The sequence below is a fragment of the Ambystoma mexicanum genome, chromosome 4p (genome assembly GCF_040938575.1).
Source record: "Ambystoma mexicanum isolate Mex_15411 chromosome 4p, UKY_AmexF1_1, whole genome shotgun sequence".
NCBI lineage: Eukaryota > Metazoa > Chordata > Amphibia > Caudata > Ambystomatidae > Ambystoma > Ambystoma mexicanum.
Genome location: NC_090927.1, coordinates 626,180,669 through 626,201,665, shown reverse-complemented (window position 1 = coordinate 626,201,665; position 20,997 = coordinate 626,180,669).

The window sequence follows — 20,997 nt, the reverse complement described above, 5'->3', positions numbered from 1 at the left end:
CATTTTTGGCGAAGTTGCTGTCGGTCGGCTCAAATTGATGTGAGACTATCGACCAGTCACCACCCTCAGACCGACGGACAAACCGAGAGGACCAATCAAACTCTGGAACAGTATTTACGCTGCATGCTGCAACAAACTGAAAAAACTTGGAAAGACATCCTTTGGATAGCCGAATATGCCTACAATAACTCTGTCCATTCGGGAACTGGGAAAACCCCGTTTTTTCTTTTGTACGGCAGTCACCCTCGAACCTCGGAGTTGGATCCCCTCCAAGATCTTGAAACACCAGCAGTAGACTACCTGCATTCTACAATCACCCAAGCCTTTAAGGAAGCTGTTTCTCACCTTCAAAGGGCTAAAGAACAATACAAGAAAGGAGCAGATCAACATCGGAAGGAAGCCCCTCAATATCAAGTAGGGGATCAAGTCTGGTTATCCACCAAATATCTACCTCTAAAAGGGCCACGCACATTCAACCCAAGATACCTTGGTCCCTATTCCATCACTACCATAGTAAACCCAGTAGCGGTCAAGTTGGACTTGCCCCCGCACATGAAGATACATCCGGTCTTCCACGTCTCTCTATTAAAACCCGTGCAACCTCAAACCCGACTAACTAAATCTCCAAAACCTATCCTAGTTGATGGAGAACTCGAGTTTGAAGTCAAAAGCATTCTGGACTCCAAGATCTCCAAATCTAAACTATTTTACCTAATTGACTGGAAAGGCTACGGCCCCCAAGAGAGATCCTGGGAACCTGCTGAATATGTCCACGCTCCTCGCCTAATCAAAAGATTTCACCGAACATTTCCTGACAAGCCAAAACCCCCGGAGAAGCCCGGTTTGGGAGGGGCCTTGAGGGGGGGGGGGTACTGTCATGATCTCTGCTTCCAAAAGGTCAGGGTTTTCCCAACTCCCTTGGAAGCAGATCCATAACCCAGGTTCCGAGTGCCAACCAGTCCCAATTGGGAGCTTTTGGACCCAGTCCTGGCGCCAGTGGCACCAGGCTCATAAATATGTCCAGTCCCAGCGCTGGAAGCGCCGGGCTCATAATGCTTGGGTGGACTTACCTGCAGCAGACCATGCTGCTTACTTGCCTGCCAGTTGAGCCTCTGATCCTCTTCTGTTTGGAACTACTTTTCCTGTTGGGTGGGGCAGGAGCCACTCCCTAGATTCAGAACACTGGAACTCTTCTGGAAAGCAGGAACTCTTTTCTTACCTAGGCGTGGCTGTGGAAGGAGACACCTAAGCACTACAGGAGGCTATTTAAACCACACCCGATGGATGAATCTTGCTTTGCGTTATTCTGCATCCTCTGCAGCAGAACGCTCATCGTGTCTTCTGCATCTGATCCTGGGCCTAAGGAAAAAGGCTTACCATCCTGAATCCAATCTTCAGCAACACCTATAAAGACAAAAAAGAACAGGTTAGCATTACGGTCTTCAGTGACAGATCTTCACTTACCTGGTCCATCGGCTGTCACCAACGCCTCGCGCTGCATTCCGGCATCTGAAAGACAAAGGCTTACCTACTCTTCATGCGCTCCCGAGGTCTTCACACTGCATTCCGGCATCTGAAAGACAAAAGCTTACCAACTCTTTGCACGCTCCGGAGGCCTTCGGCGCTGCATCCCGCATCTGAAAGACAAAACAAGGTGCGTTTAAAGACATTGGGGAACTTTAATACTCACGTGCCATTACTCCTTGCCACATCTAACCCAGTGGGTATTCCGGCACCCTGCAGCCGCTCCGAACTTGTACCTGCAAAATAAAAAGACAGTTAGAGCGCATCGTGAAGCAGGCAACAAGCGCTTACTTACGTGCTTCCAGGCGCTTCTATTCATCACACGGGCTCCATCTTCAACTCACTTCAGCCCGTCATCCGCCATCGCCGGAACCCTGCAAAACAAGAAACATCATTACTAAAGACTTTAAAGACATTAGAATTACTCGAAACTTACCGTTCGTGCAGTAAACGACGGACAGCAGTCCTCTGAAGTCAAGAGGCCTGCTCCCCTTATCCAGTGAAGAAACTGGTTACAGCACCCTGCCCGAGGCAGATGGAGAGCACGGCGTTCACTTAACTAAGGTGAGAACGTTAACCTTTGGGGTTCTACAGGAGAAGAGAAAGGGAAGAAGAGAGAGACATTCAAAAACCCAGTTCCTTAATCCCATATTTTCTATCTGCAGACATCTTACCCTTCGAGTCAGACATACAGTGCACAGAGGTCCAGCCCCAAGAGCCAGGCGTGTGTTACACATCACCTTTGAAGATACGGTATACGCCCAGTCAAGACCGGCGCCTCTACGGGAATCAGGTGAGCGTTACAAGGCCTGAAGCAGAACATCTCTGTGGACGCTACAGAATAAAAGAAGAGATCGCCTGAACTGCCTGTGACCAGCCCCGCCTGCCCACTGCAGTGCACCGTCTGGGTGAGGTGAGAGCTGGAGATGCTGGCCCCCTAGAGATGCGCGGCAGCAGTGGTTAGCCAACGGGCGAACCTTATTGAGCCGACTGCGGGAAGAGACGCAACGCTGCAGCTACACTGCAAGAGCAACAAGACTGAAATGGATTGACAGAGCTGCATTGGGAAAGCAGTAAACCGGAGATCAGGTCGGGAACGCTGCACGTGGGCGGCAGTGTCACCAACCTGCAGTGTAAGCTGGAGCACCGGCGAACACTACCCCAGGCTGACGCGCATCGGGTGCCCTCAACAGGACTGAGGCAGAACAGAGGGCTCCCAGAGCAGTTTGCTGCTGGACTGGCAACCATGCCAGGGCTGTCGGCTGGGAGGGACAAGTGAGAGAGCTGAGGCAGGCACGCTGGCTGGAAAACAACCACAGAGAAAGGGCATCCCTGCCTAGCTGCAAAGTCTGGTTCCACAAAAAGGTCAGAACTCCGCACAGAGCAGTGCACAGCCCACACACCATTGACACGCACATGGACATCACGTGCTACCTGTGCTGGGGAAATGTGGGGGCGGGCCCACTAGAGCGAGCAGAGAGGCGATACCTGCCTAATAGCCCAACGGTTGTCCCCTACTGCAGAGAAGAGCGATGCAATTGCCCGGCTGGAAGTGGAAAATGAGTGAGAACCTGCCCCGGCCCACACTAACCATTATGGCCCATGCCACCCAAAGCAGCAAAGGGTGGGGATAACGCAGAGCAAACACACATACACCGTTCAAGAATCCGATCATAAACTGTTAAGCAGGGGGCGCCTACACTTTCCGCTGCCATCTTTCAGCACTGCGAATTGGTGTCACACCATGAGCGTCAGGGCACTGCATGCACTCAGAGTGACCAGTAGACGCCAATCAACAGGACTGATACCAGAGGGGCTTGTTCCTCTGCACTTGCTGCATACCCATGCGTGCAGTGTGACCAGTAGACGCCAATCAACGGGACTGGTACCAGAGGGGCTTGTTCCACTGCACCTGCCGTATACCCAAGGGGGCCCTGAGGCCCAAGACAAGCTTTGGGACCAGGAGTGGTTGGTCCACTAACACTCCCTCAACAAACTGGGGGCTTCCTGGGAAGCAATACTCAAGTTCACCCATGCACCTAACGCGGACACCACCCCTGAACTTGCGGCTCCCCCTGCTGCACCTTGAAGATTGGTGACTAGGGAAGGTGTTACTTCCAATGATAAACCATTGTGTCACTAAGTTGTGTCACCTGTCTCGAACTCAGCACCAAGTTCACTGCTGTATCCTCTCACTTACTCTTGTCATCCAGCATACTGCCATTACCTGCAGGCCTTAGACTTTGGTTTCAAACGCCTAGCACACTGCCACGCCATTTAATTTTCTCTGTTCCCTAATAACTCCCATGAAGGTCCAGTGCTGTGGCCAGTTACCTGCCTCGCTACCTGCCTTGTGCCACTAATCCATAGCTTTGCCCTGACACCGTTAACTAGTACTAAGCATACCTCTGGGCCTCTAACCATCTCACCTCTGCCCATCACTGTACGCCCTCATGACCATTAAGTATGTATGCTCAGACCCACTAGTGTCACCCTATACTACTCCGAAGCTAGGTGTTTCCCCATTGTATTTTCTAGCCAAATGTGATATTTCCGAATCTAGGTGCTGCACCCCTGCTTTTCCAGCCAAATGTGCTATTTTGATTCTGATTCTAGGCTCCACTGTATTTTTAGCCAAATGTGTTTTCAAATCTAGGTGTTGCCCCACTGTATTCTTAGCCAAATATGTTATTTCAAATCTAGGTGTTGCCCCATTGCTTCTTAGCTTAAAATATCGTACTCTGACTCTAGAAGCTGCCCCACTGCACCCTAACGTGAGTGTATCACTCAGTATCTAGCTACTGCCCTACAGGCCTACCCCCCTTCCTAGCTCTAACTAGCTACCTGCTAGTCATAGCTCGGGTTGCTCCTCCAACTAGCGCTACAACTCTAGCCTCCAGCACTACGCACCCTCGTAGCCAGACCATGACCTCCTGGTTCGCCTTTATCATGTTCCCTTTCTGCATCACGTTGGACAACGTACCCTGCAGTGGTAACAGTTACATAGCCTACAAGGACGGCCTAGCCAAACTCAGATGTCCCACACCCTTCCTACCATCCTTGTCCCCCTTCCCACCCACTCAACACCAGCCTTATACATGCTCCGTAAACTCGGGCGTCCCAGCCAACGCCAACACAACACACAGCCACCTTAGACCTAACGCTAAGCCCAACCACACCAAGCTGAACAATAAACATCAAGCCCTATCCATGCCTTCTGGCCCAACCCCCTCTTCCTTCACTCCCAACCTCCTAGCCCGCAACAACACACTAGGCACCAGGCTCCCCACTACAACAAACAGGCCTATCGCCAAACCTAATACCAAAAACATCAAAAAGCACAATGTGCCTAATAAGCCCAAACCTAATAAGCCCATACCTCCCCCACTAAAAGGAGCCCTACTCAATGTCAGATCCCTGGCCGCCCACCCTACAGAAATCGCTGACATCATCCTTACCTATGATCTCGATTTCTTAGCCCCAACAGAAACCTGGCTTCATGAGGCGTCCGGACCACACTTATCGCTAGTTCGCTAGTCATCCCGGACAACTACTCTAGCCTTAGAGCCGATAGACCTAACGCTAGGGGAGGAGACATAGCAATCATTTCCAAATCTTCCTTAGACTTCAGATTAGGCTCCTCAGTGTCACTCACTTCCTGTGAGACACTCACAGCCAAGTTGCAAACTTCCCCCACAAGCACTATCACCTTCCATCTCATACATAGACCCCAAGGCACCCCTGGGGTCTTTGAAGAAGACCTCACATCTCTCATTGCTGAAAATTCCAAACCCTCAGCACAAATTATCATCCTCGGGGACTTTAACCTTGATTACCAGGACCCGAACGACGCACATGCTGCATCCCTAGCCAACGTCCTAACAGAACATGACTTTGCACAACTCAATGTCCACCCCACCCACCAAAAGGGCAGAATCCTTGACTGGGTTGCGACTTACAACTGCAACACAACCTGTAAGGATCCCCAACCTCTGGCATGGACAGATCATTACCTGACCCCCACTTGAGGTCAACATCAATCATGCACTACCCAAAAAGTGCCCCCTGGCACCAGCCTGTCCCACCAGGAATAAACGCAACATTACTGCTGAAGCCCTACTACCCTTGGTCCTTCCTATCCTCAACTCTCTCCCACCCAACGCTGATTTAAACCTACTGTTCGACACCTTCAATGACTCCATGGCTAAGGCAATGGACACCATTGCTCCCCTGAAACTACGTAAAGTTAAACCAAAAGCTCACCTGAACACATGGTACACCCCCGAACTTAAATTACTCAGAAAAAAGAAAGCTAAAGCACAACTCACATGGAAAATCAACCCCTCCGCAGAAAACCAATCAAATCTCACAATTATTTCCTCTCTATACAAAAGCGAGATAATTCGCTCCAAAAGAGAAGCCTACAACACCAGGATTGATCAGGCAGGGTCCTCCACTAAGGAACTATTTAAAATTCTAAAAGAACTAGAAAACCCCAATTCACCACGACACCTGCTTGAAAGACAAACCCTGGTGCACCAGCATCCAAAACGCCCTTAACAACAAAATGACTGGACTCCAAACCAAAATTGAGGACAAACGGCAACAACTCTCCAATAACTCGGTCACCAACCCTGACTTACCCACGCCCAACAATACTAGATCGGGTTTCACATTCAAGAAAGTTCCTACGGTCGAAGTTCAAAAAATCAACACCTCCTTAAAACTATCGAATTGCAAAGGGGACAGCTGTCCCGCCCAGATCATAAAAGAGGCAGCTAGAGAGCTTTCCCCCTTCATACCAAACGTATAACCTATCTTTCACCAATAACTCAGTCCCCAGTAACCTAAAACAATCATGGGTTCTCCCACTCTTGAAAAAACAATCCCTAGACCCAGCCATACCCACCAACTACAGACCTATTACCACAGTCCCATTCTTATTAAAAATCCTGGACAGAGTTGCCTACATCCAAATTCAGGGATACCTGGAATCCAACCAATTGCTAGGAATACGTCAATCTGGCTTCAGACCTCAATACTGAACAGAAACTGCCCTTGTTGATCTCAAAAGTCAGGTTGACGAAATTAAAGACAAAGGCAATGCCGCGATTCTACTCCTCCTAGACCTCTCAGCGGCCTTCGACTTGGTCGACCACAAAATTCTTTGCAGCCACCTAGCCACCGCAGCTCACTTATCCTCCTCTGCCATCACATGGATACAATCCTTTCTGGCAAACAGAACCATGCACGTTTTTTCAACAACAGCTGCAGCGGACCCCATCCCCATCTCATGCAGGGTCCCACAAGGCTCCTGTGTATCCCCCACTTTGTATAACATATTTACAAAGCCCCTATTTGACCAATTGGACCGTCTGGGTGTCACCTACACAAACTACGCAGACGACACCCAGATACTCCTCACCATCACAGGCAACTACCAAGCAGACGTCACCCGGATCAACGAAATATTCTCCATCATTCAGGCATGGATGGCCTCGCATGGCCTCTGCCTGAATGATGAGAAGACAGAGCTCCTCATTGTTGGCTTCCCCAGCAACCTATCTAAACTTAATCCTAGCTATAATAACATCACTATCGATGGTCACACCATCCCTATTGCCAAAAACATGAAAATACTCTGCTTCTACCTTGATGCCAACACTAACCTCGCCAAACAACCAACATGATTGTCTCAGCCTCAGCCTACACCGGCAAGCTCATCAGGGCCAGCAGACCCTTCCTATCATCCAATAGCTGCCTCACTCTTGCCAGAGCCCTCATTCAATCCAAACTGGACTACTGCAACAGCCTGTACAACCACTGCGCGTAACACTCAACATTCCCAGGCGCGAGCATATCTCCACTGCTAGGAAATCTTGCAAATGGCTCTCCACCCACCAGAAAATTGATCTGAAAACCATCTGCCTCACGTACATGTCCCTTAATCACCTAGTCCCACCATATCTAACAAATTCACCATGAAACCAACCACTAGATCCTCCAACACTCTATGCTTGTCAGTGCCTAGATTCCACCTAAAAAGAGCTGGAGGGGCTAGCTTCACAGTACTTGCCTCCCAACTCTGGAACACCCTACAACTCAACATCAAAACTATCAAGTCCTTCCAGATCTTTAGGAAGCATATTATCAGCTGGCTCCTGAACGAAGAGTAGCACCACTAACACCTGGCTACACTCCCCCCTACCTAATAAACTGCTGTATGTGATGCTAAAGTACCACCCAGACAAACGTGTACACCTCCTACTGCTTAACTATGTCTGTAACTCCTGTAAATGGATGTATATTGTAATTGTATATTGCAAACTGTACATTGTTTAAACGTATAACTGTAAATTGTATATATCATAATTATGTAACCGTCTGCTTTAAGCACCCTTCTACCTCTGGGTTTGGAGTGCTATACAAATAAATAAAACAAACAAAACAAACTAAGGCCCCTACAGCTTTCAGAGAGCAATGCCCTGCAAGAACACACGCAGCACAGCCCAGTGAATGCTGGAGCAAAAAACCAGAGAGTGACCTTTGGCACGCTGCCCCGCCTAGCCACCGGAGCGAGCACATGATAGCTGAGTCACAAGCAAATGCTGCCAGCAGGGGCCCCGGCAGGGCATGAGCCTGAAGTGTGACTCCAGGCCCTATAACGCCTATCAAGTCGCTGTGCCAACGCAACAACTAGCACCACTTGGCTCCACTACTAGATGACATGTCCCAAATTGAAAAGAAAAGCAGCTCCACAATAATGGAATCCTTTGCAGCAGCTAAACCACGGGAACAAATGCATAACGTCAATGAGGCCCATGCAGACCAGGCTATCCCAGGAGTGACCAACAAGGACAAACAGGTGCTGGATGCCATTGCGGGTCTACGTTCCTTCATAGATACCAAAATCGAGGAGGTCAAGGTAATTGATGCGCCAAGACATGCGCAACCTCACGAAACGTGTAACAGCTACAAAGGCGGGACAACAGGAGACTGCGGGAGCATTGAAAGATATCCAGTCCAGGGTGCAAGACTTGGAGAGGAGAAACAAAATCCTGGAAGAAAGGACTGGAGGTGCAGAAGGGCGGTCTAGACGCAACAACGTATGCCTACTGGGTGTGCCCAAAGGGATGGAAGGCTCCAACCCCACAAACTTTGTGGAAACCCTGCTACAACAGGAGACTTTAACAGGGCTTTGCAGTGGAGCAGCCCCACAGATCTCTACAAAAGAGGCCGCCTCCTGGATCGCACACCCAACCACCGATAGCTAGGATTCTGAACTTCCCAGAAAGAGAAATCATACTGCGCTACTTACAAGAAGGCAGTGAAATAAGGAGAGATAATGCCAAAATCGCCATGTACCCAGACTACACCCCAGCGGTTCAGACTACGGCAGCTGAATATCAAGTTTATGCTAATGTACCCATCAAGGCTTAAAGTGATATACAAAGGAAAATTTGTCTTCCTGGACACCCCGGCAGCGGCCACCATGTGGCTGAAACACAACAACATGGCCGAGGGCGCAGAAGCTGTGAAATAGCCCGAGCTGTGGCAAAAACCCTGAATAAAATGATATTGAGAACATGTGAATCCATTGCAATGTAGAACAGATTTTACGACAGACGGGAGGGATGCCTGGTCGCTCGGCCTGAGCGAACAGGATCATCCCTGCGTAGGGACTAGTGTCAGTCTGTTGCTGACCGGACACGACCTGAGCATGAGGACCCGGATGGGCCAAAACAGAGCAGGGGTACCAGAGCGTTGCCTCGCTGGAGCAACTGCTTGGCGAAGTTGGTTTATTTTGGTTTCTTGTTGTTTGAACTGTTTTAGGGTCTTCACATTATCTGATATAGTGGGAATTAGAATGCCTGTAGGGGGATGCACAAGGAGCAGAGATTGGTGCGAAACAGGGGAGATGAGTAACTGGTGGCAAGAATTGGGCAAAGAGCAGAGCTAGGTTATGTCATGCAACGATGGCAGCGGACATAGAAAGTGCTGACATGGAATGTTAGAGGGATGGGCACTTATATGCGCAGGAACAGGATTAGATCCTTCCTAAAAAGGAAGCGAATCTCCATTGCTCTACTACAGGAAACTCATCTTAATATTGATAGTAATAACAAAGTAACAGAGTACTGGGGTGGACAGGGCTATGGAGCGGCGTATTCCATATATGCACAAAGATTGTATACGTGGCTCAGAGACACAGTGCCGTTCCGAAGGAGGTAGACACAGAGGGGAGATACCCGATACTCAGCAGAAGCATTGAACAACTAGAGGTCTGCATAGTTAATTCCCAACTCCCTAACTGTGGAACCTCAACATATCTGTCCAAACTGAGCGCGAAACTAGCTCCCTATCGAGGCCGTCTTTATTTGGGGGGGTCAGGGGGGAGATTTCAATTGTGTCCGTGACCTCGCCTTTGACAGGTCTAGCCCCCCGACACAGGGGGCGAGAGTGACCCTGTCATTGCTCAACGAGGTGATAGGGAACCTAGATTTAGCAGAACTATGGAGGGAGCATCATCCAGAGAGCAGGGAGTACTCTTATTTCTAGTCTCCTCATGGGCTGTATACCAGGATAGACTACCTACTAATAGACAGAACACACTTATTCCAAGTAGAATCGATACTATACCTGGGCAGGTCGATATCCGATCAATCGCGGTTACTCGTGGAGTGGAGGATTCGTGGCTCTAGGTGCCCATACCACTATGGCGTATGCCGCCAGACGCACTGACAGATGGCGCCTTCAGAGAGGACCTCCGGACCAAAATTGTGGAGTACAAAGATAACGTGGGGAGTGTGAAGGGCTGGGACACAGTCTGGGAGGCACTGAAAGTTATGATTAGGGGAGAGGTCATTACCAGCGCTGGGGGCATCAGAAGGTTGCTGAGAAGTGAATTGGAGGCAGGCGAGGGGAAGATAAAGCTGGTGGAGGCCTCAACCCACAAGACTGGGGAGGAGGAATTGGAACTGTCAGCGGCAAGGGACGATTGCCAGAATTCCTGGGCTAAACTAGCAAAAACCACCAGGGCGTTCTCGGAAGGGGACAAACGTAGCAAGTTACTGTCATGGCTGTGCAAAAGGGAGAACCCTAGACATTTGACCACAAAAATAAAAATGAATCCGGCTCTGTGCACACAACGCAATTGTCAATTAATGACGCTTTTAGTGAATTTTACTCCCGATTGTATTGCCATGACACACTAATACCCCAAGATGAAATGCTAGACACGTTAGAAGAAATAGGCCTACCCTCATTAGATAACGCCCAACGGGAAATGCTGGATGGGGAGCTTTCAACTGAGGATATAAGTGACATGATCAGGTCACTAACCACCTGCAAGACCCCAGGGAGTGATGGGTTGCCCCCCCCCGCCACCCCCCCCCCTCCGAGTTTTAGGTATGCTCCCCCGAATTAGCCCGGTCCTGAACAAGGTCTTTAAAGAGGCATATGAAACAAGGGTGTTGCCGAGGAGCATGAGGGAGACATTAGTAGTCCCAATACCCAAACCCGGGAAACCCAGAGATGAGTGTGGCTCACACAGGCCATTAGCAATGTTGAACTATGACATTAAAATACTGACAACCGTGCTGGCTAAACGGTTGTCAAAAGTTATAGGGACCAGAATGCATGAGGACCAGACCGGGTTCATACCAGGCAGAAGCACGGCAATAAAAGTACGCAGGCTGCAACACATTATCACACAAACTACGGACTTGCAGGAACAATACGCTGTAGTTTCCCTGGACGCCATAAAGGAGTTTGATTCCATATAGTGGGAAGGGCGGAAAACCGTCTTGAGGAAGTTCGGGCTGAGTGAATACTTCATTGGGTGGATTAAGATACTATATGAAGCGCCTGTGGCGAGGGTAAAGACAGGCAGAACAGTGTCAGCACCATGGGATATCCAGAGGGGAACTAGACAGGGTTGCCCGCTGTCTCCAATGCTCTACATCCTGGGGCTAGAGCCCATAGCAATCCACCTCAGAAAAAAAAATTTACGCAGGTATCGGAATGGACGGGATATATCATGTTGTATCCCTATACGCGGATGATGTACTGTTGTATCTTTTTTTTTTTTTTGGTTTAGTTGCAAAGCAACTTTTCAAATATCAACATACAATAAAATATCAACCACCATATACACATCAATTATACAGCCCGACCAGAAAAAATTATTAAAAAGATCAAACTAAAATATGCATTCATAATACTACTATTACTCAATGCAGTAGGCATGACTAGTTAAATTAACTAGGCAGAACCACTCTATAACCATACAAAATAGCTCATTCAAGCTCTAAAATTCTCATATATACATATACATTTCTTGGTTAGGATCACATTATGATAAACCTCAAAAGCAGGAAGGTTCTTGCATTACTAAGTACATAACTCTTGTCTCCCATTACCACTTTGTATTTCTCCCACACCTGGTAGTACCAACTTCAAAAACTGGACTATCACTATTTGTACTCTCACCCTAGGGTTTGAGAACAGCATTTGCCATATTTGTTCTTTTGCCAACTCCATATCAGTTGTAAACACATTATTAAAATATCTTGCGCTGACTTTCTTTAGGGCACAGCATTCAACCAGCAAGTGTTGTAAGGTTTCACATTTGTCTTGTAGTAAACAATATCTACAGTAGTTTCATTTAACGGGAATCAGCTTCCACTTACAGAGTACCTCACGGGTACCCCATGAATTGGGTCTGAACCTTAGATAGTCAGCACGGACCTTGGGGGACGGGAATTTCACTAGGTACGTCACCATGTTTCCATAGCGCTTCATTACAAATGACCAAATATCAAAGACTTTATATTGCATATATTTGCTGATGTTCCTAGCCCAGTCCGCTTGAAAGGTTTTTACTTTTGCACGCTCCGGGGTTGATAACAATAGTTCAAGGGTCACATCCGCGTCAGCCAGGTAATCCATCATACAATTCCGCCATGTTTTCGGGAATATATTACCAGATTTGACCTGATTGTGCCCAATTACCTCTAGCATTGTACCAGTTTTTACTCCCAACAAACATTTCCGAAAGAAAGCACAATGTCTCCAAAGTGCATGAGAGTAAAGGGATAATAATCCAACCTCATAGCGAATAATCGCAATCGGGACCGCTTTGGGTAGTGCTAGAAACTGTTGTATCTACAAGACCCTCACCTTAATGTACCGCCGATCCTAGAAGTACTGAACTATCCGAGGGTGTCGGGGATCTCCTTTAGCAAAGAAAAGTCTTGCATATTCCCACTGGCAGGGCTGGCGAAAATAAAATCGGAGGGGGAACTCCCGAAAGTTGGGATCAGGTGGCAGCTACACTCATTTAAGTACCTGGCTGTGAATATTTGGCAAATGCCTGAATGAACGCACGCAGGGAACATGCATTAGCGGTGCACGAACTCGGGAACTTCATGAAGTTTTGGTCCAGGCTCCTGCTTTCAGGGTCTTGCCACGGTTCCTATATTTTTTCCAAAATGTTCACTGCTACGTCCCAACCGCCTTTTTTCGGCTACTAGAAAAACTATTGCGAGAATTACTTTGGGGTACTGCTAGACATAGGCTAACCTTGACCACACTAACATGAGTGAGAAGGAAGGACTGCCCAACGGCCAATTCCTATGGTACCAGAGGGTCAGGCGGGTAGCCAAGAAGCGCTGGAAAGAGTGGCCTGGGGAACTGGAGGCGGACCCGCTACTAACGTTACTACATAACTTGAGCGACGGGTGGAAACCCGTTTCCACACTTTACAAACTACTGGCAGATAGACCCAACCCCAAAAGCAATAAGCTAAAGCTATGGTGGGAGGCAGACTTTGGAATTTTCATCACGGAAAAGGAGTGGGAGAGGGTTCTAGCGTACCCCTGGGAATTGTCAAGAAATGCCCGATTTAGGCTAATCCAACTTAACATCCTGCATAGGACCTAGATGACTGAGAAGAATATCCAAGTTCAATAAAACACAAACCCATGTTGCCCGTGGTGCGGGTCGGAGGGAGCGGGGATGATGCATATGTTCTGGGAGTGTCATTAAGTACAACGCTTCTGGCCCAAAATAGAGCAAGCATGCAGAAAGGCCGGGGTGACTAGATATGAATGGATACCTAAAGAATGCCTCCTGGGAGCCTAACCAAGAATCAGCAAAGTCAGGCATATAATTAAATTCATGGATATGGTGTGTGTGTGCTGGCCAAAATGTCTATTGCAATGGCATAGAAAAAGGCTGGGGACCTGCATTACTCCAGATGGCTCAGCGAACTGGAGCACTGGTCTAATGCTGAGATGAGAGTGTGGGGAGATGGGGTGGCCAGGGTTGGAGAGGAAGTGGGTCCTGCATACGAGGCCTGGAACGTGCTGACCTGGGACATGTTTCATCCATCAGACGATAAACCCCCATGAACAAACTGTGCTCACACCTAGGATGACTAGGATCATCAGGGGTTGGATTACTGCTATGAGAATACCCAGATAGACAACCCCTAGGCCAGGTTGACTATGACTTTGTCCTGCAAAACAGGACTCCCTTAAACAGAAAGTCTTTTACCCCAAGTACGGAGCTGGTGATGAAGACCTTTTGTTTTGTTTTGAGGTTATTTGTTGTTTTGGTATGTTATTACACGGCTATGTAACAAAGATGGTAATATGAGAAGCAAACTGTTGATGCATATTCTAAATGGCAATAAAAACATTTTAAAATTAAATTGAACTTCTGTTTGCACACCCTGTAAAAGGTCCCCTAAGTCTAGAGAGAAAGGGATGGGAGGGCAACCCCTCCTCCCCCGCTGGAGATGTGGCAGACTATGTACTTTGCCTTCGGTCTAGAACGGCCCTGACATGTCCTGTGCGTAGCGGCCTCGGGCAAAGCCGACCGAGGGCCGTGCTTTGCCTCCTGGCAGAGGAAATATTTCCGAAGAGCAGCTGCGCTGGGAGATAGATATCACAGGCGAGGAATCTGCAGAGGAACATCCAGCAGAAAGAACATTACCAAGAGGTAAGTAATTTGTTCTTCTAATGGAGTTCTTCACCCACCGATTCCTCATCTATTATCGACTCCCAAAGCAGTACAAGGAGAATAGGAAGGTCAACATCTAAACCAAACCAGAAAACTCTAAAGGAGCGCTCTGCCAAAACAAGTGTCCTGACCAGACATAGAATCCAAGCTGTAACTTGACATATAATTGAAGCAGTAATGCTTAGCAAATGTTTGCAAGTAGCACACATACCCCCTTGGCAAATATCCAGAACAGGTACTCCAGTTGCAGAGCAGAGGTGTCAGCTAACCTTCTGGTGGAGTAAGCCCCAAGTTCCTCAGGGACCTCCTTGCTGGACAGATCATAGCATTCAGTGATGCAGAGAATGACGGGTCTTTTTGGCAACAGATCAGGTGGATGATTACAACTCCGGAGGCAGTGGAATGGGCCGAAACGACAATGTCGTCAGCGAGAAGCGAAGTTGCACTAAACCTATTGGTGGAAAAACTATGAAAAATGTACAAAAATGTTGAAGAACTAGAACAGACTTCTCGAAGACTCAACACTTAACGTGTGGTAAACAAAACTGAAGATGGCCACCAGGGTTGGAGCTAAGGGTACCTGCCTGATTGGCTTGGGCAGTATGACCCTGTAAAGACTGATGGGGCGGGGGGTATCTGTACTCCTGCTCTCTATATGGCAGAGTAGAAGCACAGAGCACCCCAGCCAAGATGCTCTATTTGGTAAAGTTGGACGAGCAATCAAGGCTTAAGGTCTCAGGAGGTGATGCAGGCTGGTTCTTAAGTACAGTGTAGGCCCCAAACCCCCACAAAGGAATGCCACATACTATTAGTGATAACATACAATAACACACTTTGTGCTCAGACAATTATATACTGATAAATATATACAGTCTCTATACGGTAGTAAAATTCCTTCTGTGATTCCATTAAAATGCATCAACTGCAGACAGTTTCAAATGGCATACAAATCAATTAATAAAGTCAAGCAACAATAGACTTGAGGAGGAAAACAAGCTGTTTAAGCAATTGGCAGAATAGTATTCTAGCTATTAAATCACCATTCTGTGTGCGGGTCCCCTCACCTGGGCAACCTGCAAATAAGCTAATAAACGAGCCTAATCCATATATTGCTTATCAGTCCTATCTCCTTCTATAAATCGTTCTACTACCCCAATGCACCTGGTATAGCAGATTTCTTTGATGGGTCATCAACAGATCCTTCTTGAGTGAACTCCCTTTAAGGCAGGAACTACGGATCATCGATAGTCCTCGAAGAAGGTGAACCTTGACATCGAGAGTCCTCGATGAAGAGTTTGATAGCGTTGAGGCAGTAGCTTTGGTCCAGGTGGTGCTCGTCGACGATAGGTCATGGATGTTCTGCGAAGACTAGGCATGCGGTGCACCTCGATGATGAAAGTGTGTTGCCACAAAGAGTCAATGAAGAACTTTGGCCCAGCAAGGGCATTGTGTCATCGCCGTCTGTGTGGTGTTCGGATGATGGAAATCCCACCGGCACACACTCCTCGGTTTGCTGGCGACCTTGACTTTCTCCGGTGGGACAAAGCGGTCGACAGTGATGAGCAAGGGAGTCCTTGATTCAAAGTGTTTTTAGGCAAAGGTAAAGAGTTGCGGCGCTGGCTGTCAGCAGCATGGCGTCAAGCAGTCCCTACTCCTGGGCAACTCGACTGGCTTCCAGCAGTTACAGCAAACCTACGAACCCTGGTTGGTAACAATGGACTTAGATGGCCTCAAGTCCGGGTGCTTTGCTTGGCAATCCCAGTCTTCGCTCAACAGTCTTTCGAAGGCTGACTTCCAGGGCACCTCAGCAAAGGTTAGCTTTCTGCACGATGTTCCCTGGTAACTCGGGAAGAGGTCTCCTAGCCAGGTTCCCTCTTGGATCAGTCCTCGACAGCTTTCGGATCGGGTCGAAGCAAATGCAGCAGCAAGTCGTCTTCTTCCAGCTGGGCTTCAAGGATAAGCAGCAAGTTTCAACTTCAGCTTCTGAATGACGCTAGTCAGTGAGAGGTCCCCAGATATACTATTCTGTCTCTCACCCACACTGCTGAGCCAGGCCTCAGCAGCCAATCATTCAAAAGAGCATTCAGCCGGCAGGAAGCCAATTAGGCTCACATGCATTCAGGCCATTTTACTGCATCCAGACACTCAGAACAAGGAATGTGGATTGGGACAAGCACTATGCCAATCAGTACTCTACACTGCATTCATACCAGTTTCGGGCAGAGCTGTCTCAGTCATTGTCACACACCAGAAACCAGACAACCATAACATGAAATGTATATTGGTCACACACTCCATTCGCCCAAGTCCCACCCACAGGATGTACCCAAATACAGTCACTGGGAAGGCTACAGCCAGTCTGGCCTGGACTTCCCCCACAATACTATATATGGAACTTCCACCCAACAGCCAGTCAGGGGAAGGGACAGAGTCAGGGCTTCCCAGGACTTTGGGAAAACAAAGTAACAGGCAATAGAAAGCAAGAGGCCAGAGGGGCCACCTTGTCTCCTATCAGGAATATATTGATTCCAATGGCAGGGCCTGGGTATCCTAAAATGGAGGATACTCTGAGCACCTATCAAATTCAGCATGGAGCTGCCACCAGCCCATACCCTGTTCTGTGGGCCACACACACGTGCCCAAATACATACCACACATGGGTGCCATAGGGGTATCCCAAGGGTCTGTTCACCAAACCAAAAAAGAGGAAGAGCTGCACTGCCAGGAGTCCCACATGGATTCCTGTGCAGAAAATAACAAGGAACACACATGATAAAAAGGAGAACAGGACAAGGACATGGAGGCCCTGTCCTTCCAATGCATTTCCAGCATTACAGACCCAAAGTGACTGTAATAGAGCATTAAAGTAGCAAGCAGTTTAAACGTTTAAAGGTAAACTGCTTTAATGTTACTGAGGATTCCCAGCCTGATGACTGGGAATATTCAAAAGCATGTGAATCTAAAAACTCAATGCTGGAAAATGGAACTCTAATCTGCAAGTTGTGGATCCAGATGGAAGACACCACAACCACCATCACTCGTGAGTCAACAGGCTGGTACTCAAATAAAAGTCCATAAGAGACAGCTTTATGACTATTAATATTACATGATTCCCAAGAGTTTGCCAAAGTTCTACTCTTTGCTCTCTTAACCACCGTCCACAGGCCAGCGGCTAACCGGAGCATGCAGCATTAATTAAATAATTATTCGCCTCTGCCCACGCGATATAACACACGTGCCACTACCTCAAACCACATACACACTTACCAGAAATATCCTGTCTGCACTCATCAACACCTCAGGTTTTGCACCTGCCTCCCCTCTAGCCTACTAACACTCCAAACCCATCTCTTTACTTGCAGGGTCACGTCCAGCGAGGCACACAAATTGGCAGAGGTGAGCTATACCCAACTACTTTAAATTAAATTGCAAATGTTTTATATAGAAGGAAAACCACAACAGCTGTCAGATGACATTGGTGGGACACGGGGAAAGGAGGGTGTTGGGTAGGCGGGCCGGATTGGGATAGGTTTTAAAATTTAGTAGACAGTGTAGTGGGCTATGGGCGGTTTCGCCACAATTATGTAGTGAACAGGGGTGTGGAGGGCTATCATGCTGCAGGGGGGGAATCTGTGTGTAGAAGTGTGAAACAAATAATTGGGTAAAGGAAAATACACAGGGATTCTTCAGGAAGCCAGTTAGAGTTCCAAAGGGGAATGAACCAGTAAAGTTCCAGTCTGCCTTTAGGTTGAAATAAAAGGTCCTGTCATTTTATCGGTCGGGATGAGGTATTCTTACTGTTTTAGGGGTTACATTCTGATTGTCAGGTGGGGTCAGTGTCATAAGTCTGCTGGGGAGAAAGTAGGGTTGATTGACCTGGCAGAGTCTGATCTCCATCCTTACTTGATTAAGTGTTGTGCACAGGTCTATTACATGCATTAGGGTCCGTCTCTATTTGATCAGGGTTGGAGAGGCCTCTCGTGTTCATTTTCCAGTGTACATCTTTTATAACAAGCTTACAGCTGGCATACAATATAACCTGACTGTCTGCTTTAAAAACCCTGCAGAATGTATGCAAGCTCACTCTAAGTGGTAGACCCTCATCACTTGTGTCTGCAGTCTAGAGTATTCAACTCCTGTAAGTTCTGCTCACGTATCGAAGTATTAAACTAGAAAAATGTACTCCAAAAGAAGAGCAGCCCCAAGATCTAACTACCCGATCGTTGACGGTTTTAAAAGGATGTAATATTGGGAGGGGTATATGGCTCGGCAATAGTGTAGCAGCTATGCATATTCAGAAGGTCATGTCCCAAGTACTGAACACAAATAACTCCAGACAGAACAGTAAGGCTTCTGGAGGCTCTACAGCTGCTAAAAAGTAGGACAACAAACTAAGATGCGCAACAAATGTGGTCAGAATACAGCTGTGTATCTCTTTGGATTTAGTTCAACAGGGGCACACAAACAGGGCTTACACAATGCCCTAGTAGTCCTGCTTCACTGGCATCTGCCGACTTGAAGGTTGACAATCAGTTATCCAGATCGAGTACTATGAGGCCAGTTATTCCCAAATGTGTTATAGGTTGAACCAAGTGCTATAGCAGTATTGCGTACACTAGTAAATGGAGCAGGAAATAGTGGACCACTGCAGACCACACACCTTCAACATATTCTGCTTTCGCCAAGCTGAAAAAGACACAGTACAACCATCTCTACTAAGTTCACAGTCAATGGTTCCCCAGTACACAGCACCTTTAAAATCACAGACACTACGAATCAAGCAAAAAAAGAGTATATCAAATGAGCATTGGAAACTGTCAACAAAACTCAAATTGCCATCAAGGTATTTTGCAATTCCTCCTATCCTGTGTTCAAATTCCAACTCATTTGGGTTTCCTCAACTAGAACACACACACAAGTCCTATGCATTCCCATGTTAGTCCTTCCCATAACACTGCAAAACACCATTTAAAACTGGTGAAAGTCCTTCAACTTGTGAAGTCTCATGTTTTAAAAAGGGACCACCACCTACTTAAGAGCCAAGATTCAACTCAATCTGCCACCTTCTCAATAAGACACTTTCAAAGTATTTTTAATTAAACCCCATTAAGGGTTGCACCAGAGATAGCCTTGTTTCTTCTCTTCGAAATTGGATCTGAAAAGCCCCAACCTTTTGGCTGCACTGCTGGGTTTGAATTTATAGCCATGCTTTCGATCTTCAAATGCCTATTAATGGATGCATTGAACATTAATATACAGCAGAAAACTCTGCTCTAGTAGCCACCAAGAATCCAGCAAGCTACCAGCCGTTTGCACCTAATCTTCCTCCCCCGTTACTAGCTTCCTGCTCAAATGCATCTGCTCCCCTCCCGGTCTACTGTCCCCTATGACTTGTAAAGCACTTTGTTGTATCCTGAAACATTCTCCTTTCTTTTCTACCCTTCTGGAGGCTGATTATTTAACATGCTCTACGGTTCTTTGACTGATAAGCAGGGAGATTAGGGAATTGGAATGGCAAAAAACGTCACTAAGAACACCCTAAATTATATGCACAAGAAATTAAAGTTACACCTCCAATTACATCCCACTGCTATGGGAGTCTATCAAAGATCTGGAATACGTCGGAGGACACAATCCCTTCGAAGAACAAGTTACTTCTTACCTTGTAACGTTCTTTCGACGGGATGTTCCTCCGACGTATTCCTTATCGCCCCTCCCATCCATCCCCGCAGTGATACTTCCCTTGTGGTTGCAGCTTACGCTCCTTCAAGGTCAATAACCAATTCAGGCATGACTTTTCTTATGCTACAAAACGGAACTGAGCAACGGACGCAACGCGTGGCTATTTATGGGCATGGTGACGTCGGCGCCGATACGGTGGCCATCTAGGGACATCGACTCGGTGGACGTCGACGCGCAGCGCCCTCTACAGAAAACATTTCTGAGGCCAGCAAGCTGGAAACGTATTATCAAAGATAAGGAATACGTCGGAGGACACAATCCCTTCGAATTAAAGTTACTCGTTGTAGTGACTAAAGTACTTTTAGTGCATATTCCCCCTTTCCTCCATCCTTGTGGGTGTCCCCCAACATAGGGACGGTACAGGAACCTTTGGCAGCGGAAAAATTAGCTTCCCCTTTAAATTTAGTATAGCGCGCAGGACGCGACGTCGGGAACGCCCCACTGAGGCCCGCCTTCCGGCAACTCACCTCAGTCCCCTTTCAACACATCGGACGCTTAGATACCCGACTAGTCATATTACCATTAGGCCAATCGAATACTAGCGGGGGAAGGTGGCAGGGGCGTACGCAGGAAAGGGGACTATTGGTCACTAGAGTGAGTAACTTTAATTACTCATACGTTCTGTCCCCTTTCCTCCATCCTTGTGGGCGATTCCACCGAACAAGAACATAGGGTGGAGCTGTAACAACCTGCCTCATATAGTTT